Below are 27,868 nucleotides of genomic sequence, written 5' to 3' on the forward strand. Positions count from 1 at the left end.
CGTTGCTCCCTTCTCCATTCCTCCCTGCATGCCCTAGGATGAAGAGGGGATGGGCCTAGGACTTCATCTGAATTCCCTCTCCCTCGCTCCCCTTGACAGATTGACATAAGATTTGCTCTGTTGTATCATAGAAAAGAATTATGCAATTAAAAAACAGCAATATAATGATCATTTAAATCAGTGGCCCTCAACCTTTTTTGTACCATGGCCCGGTACCAGCATCACAAAATGATCCACGGACCAGTACCGGCATCAGCATACACGACGAAGGCAAGGTGAGCCGAGCGACCAGCCAGCCAGCTGTCCCCTGCTTCTCCCCGCCACCTTCAACTCCTCCTTTGTACCTTTTTTGTGCTTTTTGGGCTCTTTCTTAATCTCCTCCTGAGTAACGCGAGACTCCACCGCCATCGGGACAGCTCTTTGTTTGAAGCCACCACCCCCCTTCGACAAAACTAAGTTGCGAGGATTCCTTCAGCACCCAAATGCTGCTTTCGAACAACCGACGACCGACAAGCTCACCCGGAAGCACTTTCTCAAGCGCCGTTGAAACAAGATGGCGGCGCCCAAGCAAACTGGCGGCCCGGTACAAAATGATCCACGGACTGGTACCAGTCCAGGGCCCAGTGTTTGGGGACCACTGATTTAAATTCCTAAAATATACCTTTAAAAATAAGGGAAGGTGGAACATACTGTGTTTATGTGTCAGAGTAGAATTTACCTCAGGGCCCCGGTGGATGACCCGCCATCTGCCACTCCCTCAGTGGTGATTTGGTCCAACTTCAGTGTCATCTAGGGAATTGGGAGAGCCACTGTTAGAGTAAAAATTTTGTCTCCATCCTAATTACTCCACTGTTACACAAGGCCTCTGTACCAGACTGTAAAACAGCCTTCTGGATGCCCAAGTCATCTCTGCAGGTAATCTGCCTACCATAGTATGTGATTTGGAATTAAGAGTTTCCTCTGGCTGATCTTGGGGAAAAAAAAAAGAGAAGAATCAGTTTTTGGTTAGTAATGAGATAGAAGACCACTGGAAATTCCAGCCCTGTAGGCTAGGCAGAAAACTGAGGCAATATCTCCAAAGGCAATGTTCATGTTGTTACAAAGAAAATTATATTATTATGTCCCAGTAGTTATCAGGTGTCAAGCTTGACTCGAAGGAGGTTTACCATTTATATCATGTGGCCCTGGAAAATAAATCCTTTCAGCGATTCAACACACTTCCTATTGCTGCTATATTGTATGGCTGTTTACTATGTGATGGTTGCATTTTCATTTTATTCTCGGTGAGTCAGCTAAAGAAAGAATAATAAAGAGACTCTGCATGTTGCATCTTTGTAATATGATTTTTTTTTAAAGGAACACTTTAAAGTGCAATTATTTTCTCCCCTGTACCCTTCACTAACTCTGGCACTCTGCATGCTTCAAATCCGTAGTATGTAAACACTTGTACAGTACATCTATGGATAAACATTTTTATTTAATATGGATTTTATGAAAGATGAAAAGGGAAACAATTCAATAGATCATTTCAGCATTTCTTCCCCCCCTCCTCTCTTGACTCATACAAATACCCACACATTCTAGCCAAGATAAATCAGTTTTAGTTTCTTGAAAGGAACGAAAAGAAAGCCATGTAAAAGTAGAGTAACTGCAGGAAGAGAGCGTATAATGTTCAAGATATCTTATATATGATGTCTTCATGTGCTCAGGGCTTCTCACATATAGTATCATATAGTCTAAAAGGTGCCAGGTATTTAAGCTGGAGAAAAAAATGATCTGGAAATCCTCTCTGCCCTGTTTCTTGACAAATATTCTATTTTACCCTCAAAGCAAATTACACTTTAGTGAATATTTGTGAGCATGGAATTTCACTTTTGTACTAGGAGAAAAATTTTTATCTGATCCTGTTATAAGCAAGGGATTTGCTGTCTGCTTTCTTGATGACTTGGCCTTCGTCATGTTTTTTTCAGTGCTCTTTGAAGAAAGATAGAAAGAAAACCGTTGCTTTTTCTCCCTCCTGCTCGTAAGTGTTGACATATTTGGCAAGAATATCTCAAATCTGCCCAAGATACTGGTTATCTCAATTTGCCTAATTGCTTAATTGGGTCACAGAACTACAAAGCCAAGTTAACTGACCAAGCCAATTAATTCCTGGAAGTGTTCATTTTCACCAGATGCAGTCAACTGATTTCTCCCGTGTTATGCAAATCACTGGCTGGAGGTTATTTATTTCTTTATTTAATAATCAAATCTGCATGGCTGTCCATCTCCCAGAAAATGACTGTGGATGGCATACAACAATCCAATAAAACACTAAAATAACTGAAACAATCATTAAACCATCATATAACGATTATGAATTGTGATTTGGGGGTTCTTCCTGCAACCAGTCATTCAAACTTGCTTTCCTTGATCCTCTTAATATGAAATTTCAATTCCCATAACCTTCCACACAATGGGAAGCAAGTGGTCAGGAGTTATGGGAGTAAGGAAGTCCAAAATTATGAGAACGAACGAGTTGTGGAGAGCGTATTGGATAAGATTTAATGAAAATAACCACTGTACCAGACTCAAAAGGATCCGTGGTTCATTTAAACCAGGAAAAGATTTCTTGCTTAATTGAGTCTCTCTTAACTGTAAATGAAAAGACCCTGATGTTGGGAAAGATGGAAGACAAAAGGAGAAAGGGACAGCAGAGAATTGAGATAGTTAGATAGTGTCATTGATGCGATGGACATGAATTTGGGCAAACTCTGGGACACAATGGGGGACAGGCAAGTCTGGGCTGGGGGACCGTGGGGGAGAGAAGAGTTGGACATGAGTTGGAGACTGAATAACAAATTGTAGACTATTATTTCGTACAAAAGTAGATGACTTATACTGCTGAAAGTTGACAATTAAGCCATCAAATAGTAGCAAGCAATAGCACTTAGATTTACATACCATTTCACAGTGCTTTACAGCAGGGGTTGGATTCGAATTTTTTAACAACCGGTTCTGTGGGTGTGGCTTAGGTGGTAGGTGTGGCTTGGTGGTCATGTGACTGGGTGGACATGGCTTGGTGGTCATGTTATTGGCTGGGTGTGGCCAAATCAATATCACTCACATCGAGGCACGCATCTCCTCGCCTGGCCTCTCATGACTGTGGGGGTGCTACAACAGTCGTAAGTGTGAAAAAGGGTCATAAGTCACTTTTTTCAGTGCCATTGTAACTTTGAATGGTCACTCCACACAAGCAAAGTACCAGCCAAGGAGGGGAAAAAAACTCCAGACACATTCCTGAGACAGGAAGTCTAGTCCTGCCAAGAATGTAATAAGGATTAATGGAGAGGCAGTTTCTGTAACCAACGCCAGAATGTTTCCTTCCTGCCTTCCTTACAGGATTAGGCCAGTAATTTCTTCTAACAACCGGTTCTCCGAACTCCTTAGAATGTTAACTACCGGTTCTAGTGAATAGGTGTGAACTGGTAGAATCCCACCCCTGCTTTACAGCACTCTCTAAGTGGTGTACAGAGTCAGCCTATTGCCCCCAACAATCTGGGTCCTCATTTTACCCACCTGGGAAGGATGGAAGACTGAGTCAACCTTGAGCCTGATGGAATTTGAACTGCCAAATTGCAGACAGCAGAAGTAGCCTGTAGTACTGCCCTCTAATCAGTGCACCACCGTGTCTCATAATGATGGTTAACATGCCTTTCTTTTGATTTTCTTTAGGGATGTTAAATATTCAATGAAGTTTTTTAGTCTCTAAAATATGAAAGAAAAGAAAATACAAAAGGTCTGTCATTGGGAGATTTCATCACATCACTACCTTTGAACCTTTTGTGACTCCAGCAGCCTGAAAGCAAAAGCAAAAAATAAATAAATGTTACCATCTGACTTTTTGTTGTTTCTGCTGTTAGTCCCAAACTAGACAAATACATGGAACAAAAAAATCTGTGCTTGATGAAAACTTACTCTTTTTCGGTTGAAAACAAATGACCTCACTTCAGGTTCTTACCTCATGGAAAAGATATTTTGGCATAAAACAAGGTAAGGTTGCTGCCCGGGTTGACCATGAAGAAGATACCGGTACCTATTTAGTTCTGGGTATCTTTTATTAAGGATGTGGGGGGGAATTCTGACTGAAACCCAAGAGAGACCATGCCAGGAGTCTGATTCAGCTTAAAGCAATTGCTGGCTGACCCAGTGTAAAGAGGCTTTCTTTGTCCTGGTTGACTTTGCATGCTGTCTTCCCTACGATTTGTCTCTTGACATTTTCAGTTTCACAGATCAGGTGACATCATGAGTCATGTCTGCCTAAAAAAAGCCCCCGGTTGACTGGAAAAAATAAAAAAATAAAAACAGCCACCACCCCAAACCTGGCATTCAGGATGATTATTCATCCACAAAACATCCTGCAGAATAGCTGTCTTAGCTGCCCACTGAAAGATTCTCAGGAAGAACCTCCTGAGATAAACTGTTTCATAGGACTAGAGCATCTCTGGAGAAATATCATAGTACGCAGCACATTATATAGCCTGACCCCACCAATAAAAATATCCGTGGAGTGTATTTTGATATAATCTTCCAAGCATGTAGAGCAGGGTGTCCAGCCTTGTCATCTTTAAGACCTGTGGACTTCAACTCCCAGAATTCCCCAGCCAGCCATGCTTAAAACAAATCTTAAAGTTGCCATGGTTGGACACCCCTGGCCTAGAGCTTGAAGTCCATTGTTGACATTGCTGTTGCTAGCATTATCCCCGCCCTCCCCTCGCCCAAAAATTATTGCTATTCTCCTGTACATCATCATAATCATCAACACCATCATTCTATGTATACAAGAAGCAATGGGTGGAAACTAATCAAGGAGAGAAGCAACTTAGAACTAAGGAGGAATTTCCTGACCGTTAGAACAATTAATCAGTGGAACAACTGGCCTCCAGAAGCTGTGAATGCTCCAACACTGGAAGTTTTTAAGAAGAGATTGGATAACCATTGGTCTGAAGTGGTGTGGGGTTTCCAGCCTAGGAAGTGGGTTGGACTAGAAGATCTCCAACGTCCCTTCCACCTCTGTTATTCTATTCTATTCTATTCCATTCCATTCCATTCTAATGTCATGCCATTCCATCTTCCTTCTGAAAACTCAGATGGGTCTTCCATAATGTTGGCACTACAGCAAAACTCAATGAGAAAATGGAAAGATACTATGGACTGAGTGTTAGGGCTACTGCTGATCAGGTCTTAATGCTCATGACCTATATTAGAGCACATTAAAGTTTTACAGGTTACCACCAGCAACCCTCGGAAATCTCCCCAACTTTATTTAGACTCCTTATGAGATTTACCTAGGGTCTTTATCCTCATAAGCCACATATTTCACTGGAATAGGTTAACATCACCTTTGATTCACTAGCATATAAGACTCATAGCTTGCAGGGCATAAAATCCACACTATTCACAATCTTTCATGAAGAGGTCATCCTAGTTTGCCTGTTAGATAGGCAGACTATGCTAAAACATTTGTAAAGAGGGAAGGCCAGGTCTTGCCATGCAACAGTTGCCCACAACATTATTATGATTACAATTAATCTAGTTTCTGGAGGTTAGATTCTTGAAAATGCCATTATCCAATGTGAAATTCAGCATATGCCTACTTGAAAGGGTTTACCTGTAAGAATTTGCAATAGAAAGTTATCCAAGGAACCGTCTCACCCCAATGGGACTGGCACACCCCACCTGTGCTGTGTCAGTCAAGGAATTGCAGCTGAAAGGGTCCAGGAGAAAAGCCTTTTGTGCTGTGGCTCATAACCTTTGGAGCATCTTGCCCCTGGGGTGAGACCCACTGCCACTTTCCTGAACTTCCATAAGGACCTGAAGACTGGGCTCTGCCAACTTGGAGCCCTAGTGGGAAAGTATCGCACTGGAGGTGATTGATGGACCAATTGAAAAACCTACCTTCTCTCGCTGCTCCATCCCTCTCCAACTTGTAATTATCATTTAATTATCATTTGTATTTAATGTTATTAGGAAGCTTTACTTTTCATGGTTTTATTGTTTTGAATGTTGCAAGCCACCCAGAGTCACTTTGTGGTGAGACAGGTAGCAAACAAATTTAATAATAAATAATAATAAAATAGATTCCTTGTGGAATCCTCGCTTGGCAGTTCTCTTATATTTTTTTCTTTAAGAAGGTGACTCCTTGTATGAAGCCCATGATTATAGACTCCCAAACTATGTAAGCATTAGGAATCACTGTCCTTTCATTTTGTTTTCAGACTCTTTTTGAAACTGCAGAAGGCACACCTTTTCATCAAGTTTGATTTCAGAAGACTTATAATTTAATCCTCATGAAAGTGTCACAACTATCTTTGTTTCTTGCTATGGGAAATTTGAATCACTAGTAACACTGTTTGGATTACATTGTATTCCTTTGATTATCTGATTTATAAATAATATTATGTTCTATTGTTTTGGTTAAATTGCAAGCTATACATAGTACCTATATAATCTGCTGAAGTATTTGTAGGATACTACTTTTCACAATGGTCAGTTCAAGAGTTCTTCAACATATGTTAAGATGGAGGACTGTGCCTTTGATCTGATCTAAGTTAAAGTGGTTTTTTGACAAGAATCCAAAGAGATCCAGTTAAGGTGGAATCCATTCTATTCTGGCAGTTTCCTTGTTCATCAGAAATATACATTGATTTTTCTGGGCTATATCAATATTTACCAAAATTTTATTCTTAACTTTCTTTTACTAGTCACACCATTAACTTGTTTCACTGAGAAAGGGGAGGGGTCACCTTTAAGCTCATTCTAGCACTCAATAAGATTGTTTTATTTTTAGTTCAAATGAGCATTCATTTTTTCTGTCCTTCAGATTATATCTACCCATTTGTTATACAGACTGATACTTTGATTTTATCTGTGTTTTGCACATAGATCCTTCCAGCTGAAAAGAACTAAAATTTTAAAACAAAGGTCTTTGGGCAAAATATCTCACTGAGATCTGAACCACTTAAAAGAATTTGGAATTCTTAAAGATTTCTGACAAGGTCGCACACTCCCGCATCAGGTGGGCCCAATATTTCTCTTCTTTTAATTTTTATATTCCTAATTCACAGGACAAGCATGCTGATACTTTATTATCTAATCCATAATATTTCTTACCCCGCCATGTTCTTCCCTCTCCTTCTTGTCATGAATGACTTTGATCTTTCCTTCTTTCAACACCTGGCCGATCTTATGTGACTCTTGGAAAAAGAAGAGAGATTGCTTATCTTATTTGTCCAAATCCATACTCTGCAGTAGCAAAATTCATACATGCAGGTATAAATAGATGACCTCCAAAACATCCTTATTTTGCCCCTTTACACAATATGTTATAATAACTGGTTATGATGATAATGATGTTATCCATTCAATCACGTCTTACCCTTGGTGATTGTATGAGCCAGATCTTCTGATCTTGCACTACTTGTTGGAGACGTTCTATGCTCAGTTTTGATGGTGTCCAGCTACCGTGTTCTTTGGCGGTCACTAACTCTTCCAAACATAATTGCTTTATCCAGTGAATTCCCTTGCATAACAAGACCAAAGTAAGTGAGATTGGTTTCAAGATTTTGCCTTCCAGTGACATCTCTGGTATTATGCACTACAATACTTCCTTGTTAGTCACCTTTGCTGTCCAAGGAATATGCAGGAGCCTTCCCCAGCACCAATGATGACGGGTTATATGTTCCCCTTTATTTGAAGGAAGGATTATCATTCTACCATGATAGCTGGAAAATAGATGTTTCTTTTTTTTTTCTTTTGTAGCATTCATCCTTTGGAGGTATGTTTACCTCCTCCTGTTCTGTACATTTGATGGCTTTGTGTTAGAGAAGAAGTCAAATCATATGTTTCTTTTTGCCATGTTTGTCTCCATGTCAAACCTCTAACCCAGTGTTTCGTAATCTTGGCAACTTTAAGATATGTGACTTTATCTCTCAGAATTCCCCAGCCAGTGGGAGTTGGAAGTCCACACATTTTAAAGTTGCCAAGATTGAGAAAGACTCTTCTAACCAATGAATAGTTTGGTTTGTTGTATTCCCTTCCTTTTCACAGAGGCCTTATAGAGTAAAGTTGGACTTTGTAACTGATTATACTACTTGCCAAAGGCTTGGGTACCATTCTGGTAGTAATTAACCGGTCCTTTAAGAAGACTACTTCATTCTCTCTGTCCTGAAATAGTTCTCCTGCTGATCATCTCATTTCTGATAAAGGCTCACAATTCATGGCCTTGTTTTTTGAAAACTCTCTTTGAATTATCTATCCATATATTACTAGAACTCTAGTTGTCACGGCTTTTCAGTGGGTGAAATGATGCATCCTAGGGCAACAGTTTTTGAACTAAAGCACCTCAAATGGGTTAACTTACAACATGCATCCAAAATCCAAGATTCATAACTCCCATGGAATTGAAACTTAGCAAATTTTATGAGATATTTTATGACATAAACATTATCATAAAGCAGTTTATGACATAATACAAAATGCCATAAAAACTTGCCCTGTGTTGATGTTTGACTGGGCTGTGCATTTCAACATGGGCTAAACAGTTTATGGCATAATACAAAATGTCATAAAACCTTTCATGTGCTGATATTTGACTGTGCTGTATTGTTGTGCATGGGCTGTTTTCTCGGCAGATACATTTCTGAATGTATTCTAGTTTTTCCAATAAAATACATTAGAAGCTCTTTCATTATTGAAGACATTGAGAAATCTGGTGAGGAAATAGGTGATCCAGCAGGGGAAACGTTCTCTTGTTCAGGAGTCCCCAATCCCCAGGCTGTAGCCTGCCATGAGCTATACAGAACTGGGCTGTGTAAGCAGAACTGGGTTGGGTGAGCATGCGCGCATGCGCATGCATGCAGAACCATCCCCTTCACCCCGCTGGTCTGCAAAGCCAGAAAGGTTGGGGAACTCTGATCTAGTTGAATATAAAACTCCACGTATTTCTGTCCATCGCTCTCACTAAGATCCATCTAAGAGCAAAATTGCTGTATAAATGACCAGCAAGATAATTGGTGTGCTCTTTTACCTATGATGGAATCCACTTACACTAATTCAGTTCATTCCTCCATCGAGATGTTGCCTATTGGTATCAACTTCCAAATGGTTCCCAACCCTGTACTGTTTTAGAAACCTCCTACTTTCTGCAGGAATGTCAAGCTGCATAGTAACAGTTCAAGGATGAATTGGATGATTTCATGGTTTTCTCTACAGGATCTACTGATGGTCATTACCAGGAAAGCCACACACATAATTGTTGTTGAGGGCCACATCTAGTTTCCTATGACTTTTCTACACATAACTATATAAGAAGCTAGGTGTCAGGTTCATTGGATTATTCCTTGTAATTGCATGAGGGAATGATGTTCTGTGATGTTTTGTCTATACTTTCTATCCACACTGTTAATACATCTGGTTTCCATCATTCCCACCAAGGCCTGAAACTCTTTTCTTGCTCCCTGTGAATCTTCTCTCACCCCAACTTCCTCCTTGATGGTGAAGAAAGAATTTGAAAGGGACATATTTTGGATTTTCAGCACAGGCCAACTCCGCACTCCACACATACTTAATGCTGCAATACCCTCACAGACCCACATCTCCTGATTACAACACAATCAAGTTTCAGCACCTATTACCAATCCTGATTCTGTAGGATAGAGGGACTTTTTTGGAGGGTGAGAGAGACTTTTACATAAGTAGTGATAGACAAATAAAGACCACCTGTGAAAGAAGTAAAATAAATGGTAATATCTCTCTACAGGCTAATGCCAGGAAGAAACAAGAGTGGAAAACCAGCAAAGGGATATATTTTACTGGTTCCAACTGTTGGAAGAAATGTCCTTCTGGGTTCAGTTCCAAGTGGGAAGATAGACACTGGAAACATGGAGGCTGATTGGAAAGATGGTCTAATGGTGGACAGGACCACATGGGTCCTGGGAAAAACTGAGCACATGAGAGAGAGGGAGATTTATAACCCCTGTTGGGCTTTGAACTTGCTCCTGTGGCAAGAAATATATCCTGATTGGTTGTCAGACTCCCATGAGGCAATGCAGGGGTAGCTTTGTAGGTTGTCTTGAGTCTCAGGCTTGGTTGAATCTTGCTGGGTGATGTAATCTTCCCAGGTGCCGTGTGGTGAAATGGGTAGAGGGCTAATTCTATCATGTCCTGAGGGCCATGTCTTAATCCCACCAAAGGTGGTATTCAGCAGGTTCTGACCAGTTCTGGAGAACCAGTAGCGGAAATTTTGAATAGTTCGGAGAACCAGCAAATACTACTTCTGACTGGAGATTTTACAGTATCCTTCCCCTGCCACACCCACTAAGCCAAGTCCACAGAACCGGTAGTAAAAAAATTGAATCCTAGCACTGATCCCATCACCCTGGAGCTGGAGGGGGTGCAGGGAGCTTCAGGGAGCTGCTTTGTCTTTAAAAACATGTTTCTCCTTTTCTCATCCAGGGAAATATAATATTCTGCTTTTTAAATATTTCCTAGAATATTTCATTCTTCTTGGAGAAGAGTGGGTGCTAACTTTCTACACGACCAAACAATAAATGAAAGTCCTCCATGAGTCCTGACTTAGGCAGTTTGGGGGAATGATAGAGGGGAGCAAAGAGGAGGAGTGACATCAGCTTTAACAGCTTCCTTGATCAGCTGAGGAAGAAATGGAAAGGAATGCTCTTTAGCTTGTCACACCTACAATGAGGGAGCGGGAGAAACTTCTGGCATGTCTCAGCTCAGAGGGGGAAAGGAAGGAGAAAGGAGAGAGGGAGGTGATGTCAGGAATGAATGACATGCAGCAGGAACATCAGGATCCACTTATTGCATGCCAGAAAAATGCTTTAAAAATCGTAAAACCCAGATTGACTAAAATATGAAATCAGGAAAGGGAAGGGAAGGGAAGAAGAAGGGAGAGGGAGGGAGGGAGGGAGGGAGGGAGGGAGGGAGAGAGAGAGAGGAAACAAAGTGTCATGCCCCTGTCGGAATCTGATTCCATGACAGGGAGTGGGAGTGTGGCTCCATTGGCTGCGGAAGAAACTGGGAAAGGGCAAACTGGCTGGGCAGAGCAGGGGAGAGGTAGAGCAGGGGAGAGGTAGAGCAAGGCAGAAGGATTTCAGAGGAAGATCTAGGACCACCCCCTCTTCATACTAGGGCACCTAGGGAGGAACGGAGAAGGGAGCAACGTGAGTTGCATGGCTTACAGGGGAAAAAAGGGCCCTGATTCCCTTCATTAGCTGCAGCTGGGAGTTTGCGCACAGCAACTTGTTGCCATCAAACTATATGTACCAATAACAACTCCCAAAACCAGGAAAAACAGATTACCCATAACAATAAGGAAGCTTCAATCCAAAAAGAGATCACTTTGGCAGAAAAACAAATCTAGTCACATTGCTAACTTCAAAAGCCGATACAAAAATCTATGCCACCAGATAAGAACTGAATGCACTAATTATCACATTAAACAAGAAGAAAACCTTCTATGCACAAATTCCACCCGTGCTTTCTACAATTTTGAAAACAATAAACTAAAAGACTCAAGGTCCATCCCACCCCTGAAAGGACCTAATGGCAAAGACTGCAACAACAACACCATTAAAGCCAACATCTTTAACACATTCTTTGGCTCAGTATTTGTAAACAGCAATGAATCATGCCCAGTATTTCCTAGTCAAACCACAGACAACTACAATGATCTAATACATATTGATTTTACAGAAGACATTGTTGAAAAAGCACTGCGCAATCTAAACCATCTCTATCTATTGGACCGGACAGAATATGTGCCTACTTCTTTAAAAAGTTACCCATTGCCATAGCCGAACCTCTAAGCATAATCTTTGAAAAATCTTTCAGGACCAGCTCCTTCCCAAAACTATGGTCACAAGCCACGGTCATCCCCATCTTCAAAAAGGGTGACCCCATCCTAGTTAAAAATTACAGACCAATCTTCTTATGCTGCATCAGCTGTAAAGTCATGGAATCAATTATTAACCAATCCATTATCCTCCACTTAGAGACAAACAACCTACCCTCCAATAAACAATTTGGTTTCAGAAAAAAACTATCCTGTAATCTGCAACTCTTAAACTGCAAAAACATATGGACTACACAACTTGATCAGGGCAAAGCAATAGACACAATCTACACAGACTTCTGTAAAGCCTTTGATTCAGTGGTACACAACAAACTACTCCTAAAACTAAAATCTTATGGTATCTCTGGACACCTACATATCTGGATAGAAGCATTCCTGTCAAACAGACAAGAAATAGTCAAAATTGGGAGCATCCTATCAAATTCTGTACCTGTCAACAGTGGTGTCCCCCAAGGCAGTGTTCTAGGACCAACTCTCTTCATACTCTACATAAATGACCTCTGTGATCATATTAAGAGCAACTGCATTCTCTTCGCTGATGATGTAAAGCTATTCAACACCACAGACAATACTGCTACCCTTCAAAAAGACCTTGACTATGTATCAGAATGATCAAACAAATGGCAACTTCAAATCTCAACAAATAAATGCTCTGTCTTACATATTGGCAAAAAAATCAGAAAATAAAATACAAGCTGAATAATCAAGACCTTGTTGAGGATCCAAACTTTGTCAAGGACCTTGGAGTACTCATGTCTAATGATCTAAGTGCTAGAGCCCATTGTAACTACATAGCCAAAAAGGCATTAAGGGTTGTTAATCTAATCCTACGTAGCTTCTTCTCTGGTAATATCACACTACTAACTAGGGCATACAAAACTTTTGCTAGACCTATACTTGAATACAGCTCATCAGTCTGGAACCCATATCATGTATCTGATATTAACACAATTGAAAGAGTCCAGAAATATTTTACAAAAAGGGTTCTCTGCTCCTCTACTCATTACAGAATACATTATGCCACCAGACTTGAAACTCTAGATGTAGAAAACCTTGAACTATGCCACCCCCAGTCCGATCTAAATATAGTATATAAAATCATACATTGCAATGTCCTACCTGCAAATGAATACTTCAGCTTCAATCATAACAATACAAGAGCACACAATAGATACAAACTCAAAGTTAACTGAACCCAATTTGACTGCAGAAAATACAACTTCAGCAACAGAGTGGTCAATGTTTGGAATATTCTACCTGACTCTGTGGTTTCTTCCCCAAACCCCAAAAACTTTAACCTTAGACTATCTACTATTGACCTCATCCCTTCCTAAGAGGTCTGTAGGGGGCGTGCATAAGCGCACCAATCGTGCCTACCATCCCTGTCCTATTGTTTCTTTTTATTTTTCTTATAAGTATCTATCTCATGTATTCAAAACTATGTTTATTCTTATCTCTGTATCTTGTCAGCGATTGACAAATCAAAGAAATACTAAAAAAGTAATGCATTATCTTGTTTTGTTGAGGCTTATCTGGAGTCTTCCCAACTGTGTGTGTTTTGTTGGTCTTTGAAATCTGCAATTCCTTATCCTGCCCTATCCAGTTAATTGCTGCAGCATGGTTGTGTGGATTTTTGTTTACAGTTTATATGTACTCTGTTTTCGGACTGAATTTCCTCCACGTAAAGACTGTTTTGGGAAGAGGTTTTTTTTCTCCAGCCGAAGGTAACTGGATATTGGGGGCAAAGTTAGAGGTATTAAAGGGACTTTTCTTACTTATGTAACTGTGTTGCCTTTGTGCCATGCCTGGGTCATCACACAAAGACAGAAAGACAGAAGACAGAAAGAGAAAAGAAAGACAGAAGAAAGAAGAAAGGAAGGAAAGGAAGGAAGAAAGGAAGGAAGGAAGGAAGGAAGGAAGGAAGGAAGGAAGGAAGGAAGGAAGGAAGGAAGGAAAGAAAGAAAGAAAGAAAGAAAGAAAGAAAGAAAGAAAGAAAGAAAGAAAGAAAGAAAGAAAGAAAGAAAGAAAGAAAAGCAGATTTTGTATAGGCAGGATCAGAAAGATTAGAAAAAATGCTAGAGAGAAAATGTTTGACTTATTGTAAGATATATCAAGGGCACAAAAAAGAGGGGGGGGGGGCTAATTGAATACAAAAAGCTAAGCAGACAAGATTAGATAGTTAAATATTTAAATTCTTAATCTGAAAGTTTAATGATTATATATTTTTATATTAGTCTGTCACTCCTACTTCATTTTCTAAAAAAATTAAAAACATTTCTATTTTTCCAGATCTTTACTTTATTATCTCCTCTTCCATTCTTTTTCTGATTTATTGTTCTTTTCTTGCCCTTCTGTTTCCCTTTAGATTTTAACCCTGTAAGCAGAATTTTGTCATAATTTAAATTAGCATATAGTTTTACTGCAGTGACTTATGCTATTATTAAATGAGACCTGGGTCTAATTTAGAGTTTTTTCCGAATTGAGTCTTTAACCAATTATCAAGCCTGTCAAATATCTGAAAAGTCTTTTCAAAAAATGAAAATGGTCGGGAAACAAGTAGATTCATTTTTATTTGATTGTTTACAATAACTTTTGGCTTCAAAATGTTAAAATGGATTTTCTCCTTAGAATTTACATTCAAATTCTCATTTTGTCACATTTTTAATGGTTTTGTTTCTTTGCTGTAGTAATGCAAAGCATTGTAGTAACATTATTAGAGCCATGGTGGCACAGTAGTTAGAATGCAGTATTGCAGGCAAACTCTGCCCTCTTCCACAAGATCAATCCCATCAGGCTCAAGGTTGACTCGCCTTCTATCCTTCCAAGGTTGGTAAAATGAGGACCCAGATTGTTGGGGGTAATATGCAAATAATGCTTCTACATTGCAAACTCCCCAGAGAGTGCTGTAAAAGGGCTATGGGGCAGTATATAACTCCAAGGGCGATTGCTATTGCTTTAATATACAGTGGTCTTGATCTGTTGTAAAGTTTTGATATGATGTGATTTGTGGTTTCTAAACCTCAAGTCACATCACATCAAATTAGATTACTATCCTACTGAAATATCCAGTGGCCATGTCTAATAAGAAATAATTAGGGAGTGCACTCATGGGAGAAAGGTAGGGTGAAAAGAAAATGATACGAAGTCTTGTGTGAATGGAAATCTTTTTCAGGAACAATGGATGCAGTTTAGGAACCATGACACTATTACAATTGATGTGCTATTCTTTTAAAAGTTGTCACCATTTCTTTGCATTAAGATTTTTAGTTGTAACAATTACCATATTTTATGCATATGAAGTATTTAACATGCTTGATTGAAGCCCAAGTTTTTAAAAATAATTAAATTTCTTCAGCAGGTTGCAGACAGATGCAAACAACTTAAATGAAAGATTAAACTGTTGTTAAAATGATACATTTTTATCAACAAATTGTTGATAAAAGGATAGATTAACACATTATCTAACCTATGCAAGATATAATAACAAAATATACAATAAAACAAGAACAGAGAGTTTTAAAAAGTAGTAAAAATGTTAAAATATCACAGGGGGATTAACAAATGGTTCAAAGGTCTGGAAGAAATAAAGGCAATGAAGATTATGCAAGAGGTATGTATACCCTTGACCAGTTGCAATGGCATTCCTGGATCAGGGACTACCACTGAAAAGGTCTCTCCTAGGTATCCCTTGGGCACTTTAGCATGGGAAGGTACTCAGAGTTGGCATTTTGAAGATCTGTGCCACAGAAGGGGGCATTACTTCAGGTGTTTTAAACATTGTCTAAGCCCTACCCGCACCTTGAATCTTCTCAGGCACAAAATTACTTTTTATGGTTTTTTAAAAAAAATCATATCCCTACTTAAGTAGATTTTAAAAACAAAACAAGAAAACCTGTATTCGTCCTCACCACCCCATCAATATATATATTTGGCATAAAGCAGTCACAGTTCCCCTGATTAATGTAAGTCATAAAATCAGACCATACATTGGAGAAGGCTTCAGCTTCAATTTGCCCCATTTAAAGGTGAAGAATATCAGCTAACTTCTCTGTTAGAGCAATATGGCTCTGAAACCATGAATGCAGCATCATAATGTTATCTTTCTAGTGCTTGGCTGTAGACATTCTGGCAGCAGTCAGCAAAACTACCACTGGTTCATTAGAGTAAATATGTGCAATGGAACTTAAAATATATAGTCAGCAAGGAAGCTACGGATGCATATTCATTATTTGATTTATAGCATTACCAATCTCCCAGAATATCTCAGATCCTAAGGAAAAGACTTGAGGTAAGGACCACCACACATGAAAATGCAGATTTAAATTTAAATAAAAAGAAATAAATGCAGATCCTTTCCCTCACAGCCATTGCAACATAAAGCAGAGCTTTCCTTACGTATACATTCTAATTTATAGGCAGTGATATATACCAGCTATAAAAAAAAGTTTAAAACATTTTGCTTTAATTTGAGCTGAAGAAGAAGCTACTAGTTTCTATTTTTGTACTTTATTCCACTCTTGGCTGCTTGGAATTCTTTTCCCAGGTCATTCTTTGTTAGACCAATTTAGGGGCGATCTATTTGTTCCATAATAATTTACAAATAAGGTCTCCAACTGTATCTGGAAGATTCAATATCAGTGTTTCAAAATTTGTCAAGGGTCTGTTTGCTTGGGCTTATATTTCTGAATTTAAAAATAGAGATCCAAATCAAGGGTTGGCAACCTTCTTCTGCAGAGGAGCCAAAGGCCAAACTACCACCATCATTTCTGAATGAATTTGTTCCTCTGCCCATGCTGAAGTAGCCAGTGACTTCCAAAAGTGGGGTGGCAATTGCTCTCTCCCTCTCTTGAATGACCTGGATAAATGTACTTGCTTTGGGCACCACAGGTTGCATGGCAGGCCACATCTGATCATTAGGCCATACGCTGTCAACCCTTGATCTCAACTGGAAAAGATGTGGACAACTACATTTTAGAGGAATTAGCTCATCAGTTATTATCTCCAGATTGATACATTGCCAGAATAATAGAAAGGCTTCAATTGCTATGATTGCTTATTAATCCCAGCATAAAAAGTAAAGGAACGGATACAGGGAATTTAGGATGATTAAAAATAGGAAAGAAAAGGGAAGCAAATGCTTTAGGCATGTTGCCCAAATTTGAAAATTTCCATTCCATAAAGGACTGTGATCAGCTTTAAACCTTTAAGAGGGTCTAGTAAAAAGGGGGAGCTATTAATATGCCAGAAGTAGTTTAGGTGAGATAAGATGTTGCTTACCACCTTATCAAGTTTTACTTGGTTTTAAAAGTACCCTCTTTCTAATTGCAATAGAAAATCAGTTGGGTAAATATTGTTGATGGACCTGTTCTGGAAAGATGCCTGAGAAACTGTTGCATTGATAAGTAGGAAGTAGAAAGTCAGTCTGTAAAAAAAAGAAAAGAAAAAAGATCTAAAAAGGGAAGAAAAAGAACTTTACACTGATCTACCCCAGTACAGATTTAAAACACTATGGTAGGAACCGGAATATTTCACTGCTTGCTTAGCTTTTGTACATGAAATGTCATAGTTGTATCTGATACAGAAATGAGAAGCACTTTTTTTTAAAAAAAGAAAAAAAATGAAAATAAAGCTGCTTTATGTTTTAGCGCATCTGACTGTGCCAAAATCAGGAAGTGCTAAAAATATTTTTTGTCTGATTTGCAATGTTCCCAGCCTCAAAGCCAGTGAACAGAGCACTTGAACTGGTGTTTCCGTAAATCTCTAGTCTTTTTCTTGTCCATCATCAGCCTTGTCAACCACAAACACATGGATCCATGAAGGTGTCATTACTGAGATGATCTTCTTGACAACGTGGAAGCTTTGGTTTTTTGTTTTTGTTTTAGAATTAGACAGAACATTGGATTTATAATGCTATAAATACTAATTTATAATGATGAGGCAATTAACTCTCTAAATAAATGCCAAATGATGATGTATACACTCGTAGTAGCATGAAAAAAATACTAGAAACCTAAACATACCAAAAGACATATCTGTGAAAATACAGGTCTGCTTGCACAGGGGAACTTACTTAACATGATTTTTGACCAGGGCATCTTTTCCATTAGGAAGAGGACGGATAAATTCCCACCACTTTCTGTATGAAGATTTTTTTAGTCAAAATTTTTTTCTGCTTTCCAGGAAAGTCCAATGTGAACAATCTTTTGCTAAAAAAGCACAAAGTGCTTTTGTGAAAAGAGCTGTCTCTTGCATTTTTTGAAACTGGGTTGGGCAGCAACGTGACCGGGGCACCCTAGCCACTTTGCGATCCATGTTGCTCTCCCTAAATTGCCATAAACTGCCACAATTAGGCAACAAATATGTACATTCAGCGATGGGATCTTTCCTTGTTCTGTGTGAAAACATCAGGCAAAATAAGTGTATTAAAAAGACAGTGAATAGGTGCTTCATACATACACTATAAAATACTTCTAGGTATGAGACACTTATTTCACTTAAAACCCCAACAACTACATTTGTCCAAAGTTGCCCCAAGTCTAATATAAACAGTTTGGTCCCATTCTCTCTTTGGAAATGCCACATCACATCCCGCCCTCCAAAGATTGAACTTTCCAATGTGGCCAGGGCTGGGCTTCAAAAATTTTAGCAAGGGGTTCTCTGGGTGGGTGTGGCCATGGTGGGCGTGGCCTAGTCGGCCTCCTGTACCATGGGGGGAGGCTTTATTCGAGCCTCTTGGAGGGCGAAAACAGCCTCCCCGGGCTCCAGAGGTTCTCTGGAAGCCGGAAACAAACCCATTTCCAGCCTTCCCAAACTTCTGGAAGGCCCATTTTTCATCCTTCCCGAGCCTCCATGTGCACCCTGCACTTACCTGCATCTAAAATGGGTCATATGGGGACTCCTGGGAGGGGTGGGGAGAGGTGGGGTGGGAGGGGCCATTCAGGCAGGGAATTTAGGGGTTCTTCGAACTATGCATAATCTCCCGAACCCCTGCAAATCCCCAGCAGCCCACCCCTGAATATGGCCTCGAGTATCAAAAAGATGTCCAACCAATCAATTGGCAAGGTTAAAACAAGAGGATGGTGGTTTCAGCAACACTGTATTTAGATACATATGGGACACGGCTTTGATCATGCTGCCACAATGACCATCTCAATTTTTTTTGATCCTTCTATGACATAGAGCACTTTTAGGGACTATACAGCAAATGAAGCAAAGAGGAGAATGTCTACTTTTAACTTCAGGCACCCCTCAAGTTCACCATGAGATTATTGCAATAACTTTTCCTTTTAACACTTGCAACCAAGCGTTTCAGAAAAACCGAAGAGGAAGTACAGATAGATAAGTAGTTTTATTGAAGATAATCCAAATATTGATGTGATTTGCTTTAAAGAGTTACAAATTATACAGCCCTATATATGTACATGCAGCCTTGGGATTTAAAACCGGAATCTATTTCTCCTGTTCTTTCATCAGGAGCCCTAATAACCTGTTTCTCATTCTTGGCTGTTGATGGCATCTGTATGTTTACACCTGTTGATGGCAACTATATGTTTATACTCTGTCCCTGAGTTGTGTCTCCTATCCTGACAGCTTCTGCACTTACAGCTGTTTAAAAGAGGCACGGGTCAGCTCGATAAGGCAACAGAGGGATTGTTGTCAAATTAAGACTGGGAAGATCCAACTTCAAGTCAATATTCAACCAAATAACTCTCTGCATATCTTGGTGGCATGTATTAAAACCAGTCAGAAAGGTATGCTTGCGGCTCCTCTCATGAACAGGCCCACTTATTTAACATTCAGAATTCTGCAGACTTTTGGATACACATAGAATGCACATGCCACGAGGGAGAAATGTAAAGGCAGACACCACCTCCCCGGCCTTTCCATCTACTGGAGAACAAAAGGTGAGTCCTTTTAAAAACAACTGACAGAAGTCTGGAAGGTTCCAAGGCCAAGAGAGAAAAGGGTTTGATCCATCTCCCCGACAGCCTCAGTCTAAAGCTTAGATTTTCTGATAAAAAGAAAAAGCAGCAAAGTTGAAGCAAAGGAACAAAACCTTCAGAAGCAGCTGTCTGAAGAAAAGGGTAAGAAAAAGGAAACAAAGGAAGCGGGGATGGTTAAAATATGTTTAGAATTATCTTCTTACATACAAAATCCTGCATAAGGTCTCTTAACATTTTGGCTTATTGTCTGCCCTTGAGATGAATGTGTTGGAGGGCAGCAAAGAGGCAAGCATTACAATAAGGCTTTAATATCTGGGATTGAATATTCGTCTGACACCTTCGCATCTGAGAGTAGAAGAGCAGCAACATATGTAATGCTCACTTATGCCTCCTTCCACACATGGAAGCCAGCATGAGTGTCTTTATTGAAGGATGAGAGTGAGAAGGTGGTTTGGATGTGCAGCATTTTCTCCCTGGGGGAATCTGAGATTAATTGATTGATTGGTCCTGCCTTCATTATTTCTATAAATAATTCAATTTGGAAAGCATATCCAATACACCTTTCTCCTCCTTTCTCCTCTCCTCCTATGTTCCCCATAGCAACAACCCTGTGAGGTGGGTTGGGCTGAGAAAGGGGGGGGGGGGAGAAAGGTAGGGGGGGCAAGATTAATCAAAATATTATTATTGCATAGCTGAGATCTAAAAGAGAGGGAAGGGCATGTACTCAGACACCAGAAAGGGCTGCACATAATATTGGGAGTGGCGACAGGCTACAAAATGGTTATTTCATATTTGGATGGGACTGGTTTTATAGAAGGTACATATTTGATAAGAATCTTAATTATTTCTTGCCTCATTTGGGGTTAAAAAAAAATCTTTCATTACTTTATCGACCACTTTGATTCTATTCTATTTGTTTAGTATTTAAGAACTGTTTTGTTTTTATTTTTTATTCTCTTTGAAAGGATTGGGGGAACCGGGCAAACTTATTTCTCATTTAGATACATTGTCTTCTGTCAGATCACTTAATGATTAATATTTATTTATTAATAACTAAAATATATGTAATTATTTTTGTATACACTAGAGGATGTTGAGACCAAAAAAAAAGCCCTAATCAGGCTATCTGAATCATATAACATTATTCTTAATAATACTTGTTTCTATCCTCACCAGATGATTTTTATACTTCAAATCTGGTTTGTTATGGAATTAACACCACTTAAAATGTATTGTTAATCTTCATAATAACTGAAGATCCCTGGGCAGATTAAAAATTATTTAAAGCAGTTTTAATACAGTTTGAAGCCTATAACCCCCTTCTGTTTTCTCAGCATGTCTTTTGCCTTTTTTCCCCCCACAAAATGTCCAGTTTGGACCATGGTCCATTTAATGGAGAGTTTTAGATCTATCTATCTATCTATCTATCTATCTATCTATCTATCTATCTATCTATCTATTATCTGTCTGTTCATCCGTCCATCCATCCATCCATCCAACTATCAATCCATCCATTTCACATATTATTGAACTCCAGGAGTTTTACATACACATACACATACACACACCAAGGGAATATTTTGTAAAATGCTGTTGGGGCCAATTGGCCTAACCAAAGATACAGTCAAAGCAGCAGAGGTGGCTTTTGTAACATTGTAAAAAGAGCCCAGATGTTCTTTGGGACATAAAGATTGTGAGTAATATTGGTACATCATCCAGGCTTCTCCCATCAGCTGTGTACAGGTCTAGTAGACATTGATGAAAAATTTCAATGGCATCCTTGTGGTTTCCTACTGCTGCCCATTAGGCTGGCCCTAGTATAGGTAGGCCTGGATTTACAACAGTATTTTTAGTGACTATTCAAAGTTACAACAGCATTGAAAAAAGTGACTTATATAAAAGTGACTGTGGCAGTATCCCCATGATCAGGTAATCAAAATCCAGACACTTGGCAAATGACTCATATTTATGACAGTTGTAGTGTCCTGAGGTCATGTGATAATTTTTTGCAACCTTCTGACAAGCAAAGTGAAGCCAGATTCATTTAATAACTGTGTTACTAACTTAACAACTGCACAGTTCACTTAACAACTATGGGAAGAAAGGTTGTAAAATGGGGCAAAATTAACTCAACAGCTGTCTCACTTAACAACAGAAATGTTGGGCTCGAATGTGGTCATAAATCAAGGACTACCTGCATTAGGCAAAGTGATGCTGAGGGAAGAGATGGTAGCAATATGTTAAAGTATGCATCATCTAGCACAGGGGTCCCTAAGCCCTGGTCCATGGACCAACATTGGGCCACAGCATGTCAGAAACCAGGCTGCGCAAACAAGCAAAGCCCCATTTGTGGGATGCAGGCAGCCTGCAAAACCATGCCCTCTTCCGGTCTGCAGAAAAACCTTCTCCACAGAACTGGTCCCTGGTGCCCAAAAGGTTGCGGGGACGCTGATTCAGCATAGTATAAAGCAGGGGTGTCAAACTCACGTCATCACGACAGCGTCAAATGACATACTGGGACTTTTCCCCCCTTCACTAAACTGGGCAGGGGCAGCACGTGACGCGTCCAGCCTGCGGCCTGCGAGTTTGACACCCCTGATATAAAAGGAACAGTAGCAGGATGTTAACAGTACCAAGGTGTGTACTGTCTACCATGATTAAAGTGATGATCAAGCAGAAGATTGCTGTCCCCATCCGCTAGGAAATTTCTGAATAGTGCCAGAAGTATCAATTGCCTTGGCAATGAAAAGAAGTTAGAAGTAGCTGATGTAAAGAAGGATAACAAGATTACACCTTCTCTTCTGCCAGGAAATTGGATTCAGTCAGCAAAGAGGGAGTTTTGATATTTACCAGGCATTGGCCAAGAGAAGTATGCAGATCTAATGGAATATACTGTATATTTTTAAACTTTTTTCTTGGGCTTGGAATTCATGGCATCAGAATAAGATCCACTTCAAATATCAAGCACCATATTCAGTTTTTTTTTTTAAAAAAGCATGATTATTCTGGCATGCATAAATGTTTTAAAGGAAATATATATTGTATAGAAAAGATATAATAGTCATGTTCTGTATGACAAACAAAACCCATTATAGAGATAGTGAAGGATGTCCTATTGATGCTGCATCATGCAAGAACCACTGGGAGACCAGTTCCCAACCATATTGGTACCTCACGTGTTGCTTGTTTTAGCAATATTTTGGTCTCTTGTTGGTGTACTCTGGCAGGAAATTATAAAGCAATGGCTGAAATTGGTATCAGGAGGGTCACTCTTGCCAAAACTCTTCAAAATATGGTAAATCTCCTGTGTTAAAACTATAATTCTTCAACCCATTTCCATGTTTAATCATCATACTTTTCCTCAGGATTGTGTTAACATATTTTAACTTAAAATCAAAAGGGAGGTGTGTTTGGATTCGACCAAATCACATAAATAAAAAAAGCAACATTAAGACAAAAAACAATAAAATAGAATACTCAACTTTTTTTAAACATTCTTTGAGAAAACCAGTAAAATTTCATTTTTGAGAAGTGGCTCTCAAAATTTAACCATTGATTTTTCTTTATGAAGAGAAATATTTTATGAAAGGGGAAGAAGTATTATCCTGATGTTAAGGAATAATTTTGAGATATGTGTTTGTTATCAGTTGAAATGTCTTTAGATTCAAGAGATGATAAGATGGAGCAGTATGTTTCTATATAATCTGTAATTATAAGTTTAAAAATTGAATTAATAATAATACAGAAGATTTTAAAGATTCATGTACAATTGAAACCAGATATATTTTTAAAGAAATGTTTCTTTTTTTGGATTGAGAGATAAGCAGCTAGAAATATTTTTTGTGACTTTGTTTTATATATAATGCAGTCATACATAAGAGAAACTATTTTTTTAAAAATAAACTTTGCCTAGAATGAAGAAATGGATAGTGAACATGATGGAACTTGCTGAGATGGCCAAATGGACTGCTTTAATTAGAGACAGGACATTGTCTAAATTTAATGATGATTGAAAACCCCTTATTGACCTTTGCAGGAAACAGAAAACATGATGTTATGACATATGGTTTTGAGGATTAGAATAAAAATAATAGAGAGATAAAGTATAAACAACACAGTAACCATAGAAAACCATAGAAACCATAGAAAAAGTTATTTTATATTTATATCTATAACTGCTGTAAAATAAAATGAAAAATCATTTCTTTATACTTTCTTTCTTTCATTTATACATCTTTGCTCTTTTCTTCTTTCATTTTTCCTCTTTTTTCACTTTAAATATATGTTATTATTTTTATGCTGTGTTAACAAATGTGTAGTTAAACAAAGATCGAATTAGTCTCATACAAATATTTTATGGATTTTATTTTTTCCGTCTCCTTTCTTCATTTCTTCCCTGGATTCATGTTCAATTTATGCTCAATTTATGTTAACGTTGTGATGCATATAGTTCTTTTTTACAGTACAATTATTGATGCATTATTTTTATTATACTTTCCCAATAAAAATTATTTTTTTTAAAATTAAAATAAAAACAACTCATCAACAGATTTCAATGATTCTGTCCTTCCACATTACTTAATAGCTGAAATTATGTTCTGTTTTTAGAAGGATTAAGATGTCATCCAATGCATTAATATTGCGGTCTTTGGTTTGCTTTTCAAATATTTCGTTAAATTGAAATCTACAGTATTGTATGGTGGCTGTCTCATTGTTTCCTGTTAACGAAGACTGATGAAAAAATCAAAAAATATTTTTAATGAGGTGGAATTTTGTAATTAGCACCACCCCTTCCCCCAAAAGTAGGCAATAAAAAATTATCATAAAAGAGATGCTAGGAACATTCATCACATTTTATATGGCTGAGGTAAACTGTTTACTATAATGACTCATTGTTACCACTTTTTTGACAAGAGTAGTAGAAAAAGAAAGAACAAAGCCTTTGACACATTTAATTAACACATGGATATTAATGTGATTATACTCTAATTTCTTTTTAATTAGTAAAATTATACTGCATGGATGGACTATAATATATGAAATGTATCTACAGAATAACTCTGAATTCTAAGTACTATTAGGAAGACATCAAAGATTAGAGAAATAAATATTCCTCCCGTAACTATATTCCACATTTTTAACTGATGCAATTAAAATAATCCCTTAGGTATGCAGCTCACCATTAGAATATTTCCTTACCTGGTACTCTTGAAACATATTGGGCTGTGCATATTGGGTCTCTTCCTGCATAGCTGAAATGGCTTTTTCTGTTTTGTGATATCGTAGGGTTAACAAAGGACTACAATGAACCACTGCATCTAACCACCGGTGATTTAATGAAGGTTGATCACCAAGAAATACTCAGTACCCTACAAGATAGAAATACCCTTATATATATATTTTTTCATGGTGTTGAAAGGGATGGTTGATTTTATCCCCAGTGATGGAAGAAGCAAGAGCAATCATCCACTGACCAGTTAGCATTTATGCTGATTAAAGTATAGAGCAATAATACTTCATTGCAGGACTGATAGACAGCTTAGGCTGAATATCCAAGTAAATCTCTACCTGAGGAGGGTTGAAGCAAGCTCTATTTTTGGCTCTTCTTTCAAATGCTTCATTACATGCAGACTCGGGAATTGTGTCTATTGGAAGTTAACTTGGCTTTATTGATTAAACTGTAGTCTCAAATTAACTTTTACCTATGGTTCTCTGGCACACCTGTGAATGAAGATTTTAAATCATCCTGGAAAAAAGTATTGAAAGGGGTTATACATGACAGGTTTTTTTTTTTTAACCAATGTTTGATCTCACTAGAATATCCATTAAGTAATAAACTTTGGACACTATTTTCCAGAAAGGGAGGATAATGGCAACAGATAGAAGTCTGAAATGCATTCTCTTAAATCAATCTTGGTGCTCTTGAAGGGGAAATGTGGCAACACCCCCATCCCATGGGATGGATGTGCATACAACCCTAACCTAGCAACCTAGAACTGTGGGGTGTAGGAATTATGGTACTGCCCATTTTAAAATGACTTCCATCATATTTATTCAATTCCCCACAAAGTCAGTGTGGCTCGGCAGGGGTAATACCAGGAGTGACCTTAAATAGGTCTTACCCTGGGGGTTATTTGAATTGGACACTACCATGCAACACTTGAGCTAGAGGTTAAGGCACCGGGCTACAAAGCAGAAGATTGTGAGTTCAAGTCCCACCCTAGCATGAAAGTCAGTGGGTGACTTTGGGCCAGTCACTTTCTTTCAGCCCAACTCACTTCACAGTTGTTGTTGTTGTGAGGAAAATAGGAGGAGGAAGGTACATGCATACATAAACATGTTTGCTGCCTTGAGTTATTTATAAAAATAATAAAGATGTGATTTCAAATAAATAAAACCTAACAATTAAAAAAAGAATCAGGAAAAAGGTAATAGCAAGCTGTTACTATCATGCCTCTAAAAAAACCCATGAAGGCACCAGGATCAAGTTTAATCTGAAGGAGACTACTTGCATGGTCAACTCCTGGGCCTGGGCCAAAGTAACATATATCTCATGTTATCAGATCAATATTCATGGGTTATCATGGCCAGCTTTTGCTTAAACAAAATATATAAATCAATATTTTCTGGTTCACACATTGAACTAAACTATAAAGCCTGATATACAAACCAGAATGATTGGAGGCACACAGAACATTAAGTCTTGTGGCTTAGCACAATCATTGAATGGGGTTGTTGTCACTGAATCCTAATTTCTTTACAGAAAACAATGGAAATCTATCAAAAGAATCATTAGAAATCATCCTTCAGGTTCACATCACTGCAAATGAAGAACATATAGACACTGAAATGGTGAAAAGAAGAAATTGTCAGATATATGTGTGCTACATAAGTGATGTCAGGACTTTGGTAGTTACCCTCATTTAAATCATGAGTCTCTAGCCGGATTTTCAAAGCTTAAAGAACATTAGAAGTAAACATGCCGGTGCTACCTGGGTGTAGCCGACTCTGAGACACATCATTCATTGTCACCCTTGACTCTGATTTTCTCCCACCCTCTGGGTGTATCATGATTCATATTCTCCAGTGGGACACATCCATAGCCAAGAGTCATCAATCATACACCCCAGTTGGAATTTTGTGCAACAGAAACTTCGGTCGCCTAGAAACTATCGATGAAAAGTTATGGAATGCAGTTTCGGTTTTGCAAGCTACTGCATTGCTCCCCACCCTCCTTCCTTTCTGCTGGCAACTCTAAAAGACCAGAGAAATATTTTATGAGTTGACATTCAGCTCCCCTCACTTCTTGAAGGTGACCTGCGCAACACAAAAAGAAAATAAATTGATTGCAGGTATAGGACTTAGGGTTGCAAAAAAAAACCCAGGCTTATTTGGTTTTCTGCATGGAACCTCATTACAAGGCAATCGGCTTGGACATTCCTACTCTTTACCCAGGTGAAGTGTTATGTTCCCAGCTAACCCAGATGAGGGAAGTGAAAGGAATGATTAAGTTATTAACTGTAGCGAGTGCTTAATTTTTATTGATTTCCTATTTGAAGGAATTAGATGATTCTGAAAATGGATCAATCATCAAATGCATTTGGTGACAGTACAAATAGCCCTGAGATCACCAGGCCTCAACTGATCAGGCCAGTGATATAGCACTAGAACAGGGATGTCAAACTCGCATCATTACGGTGGCGCCATGTGATATATCAGGACTTTTTCCTCCTTTGCTAAACCAGGCATGGGTGTGGCCAGCATGTGATGTGTCCAGCCCACAGGCTGGAAGTTTCACAGCCCTGCGCTATAGTGCCTGATACAAAAAGGGAAAGAGCAAAGTTCAAATCCCTAGCCGTGCACATTATATGTCAAGTTATACTTCTCTCTCATTTGCTGTGGAGAGACCACAGGGAAGTGAGCCACAGGCCCCGCCGTGATCAGCTGGGAGGAAAATCCAGATATAAAAGTAAAAAATATAAATATTATCAACAGTTGGGTGAAAATATGATCA

Source organism: Pseudonaja textilis, chromosome 1, assembly GCF_049901715.1.
Source record: "Pseudonaja textilis isolate UNSWEBS1 chromosome 1, rPseTex1.2, whole genome shotgun sequence".
NCBI classification, from domain to species: Eukaryota; Metazoa; Chordata; class Lepidosauria; order Squamata; family Elapidae; genus Pseudonaja; species Pseudonaja textilis.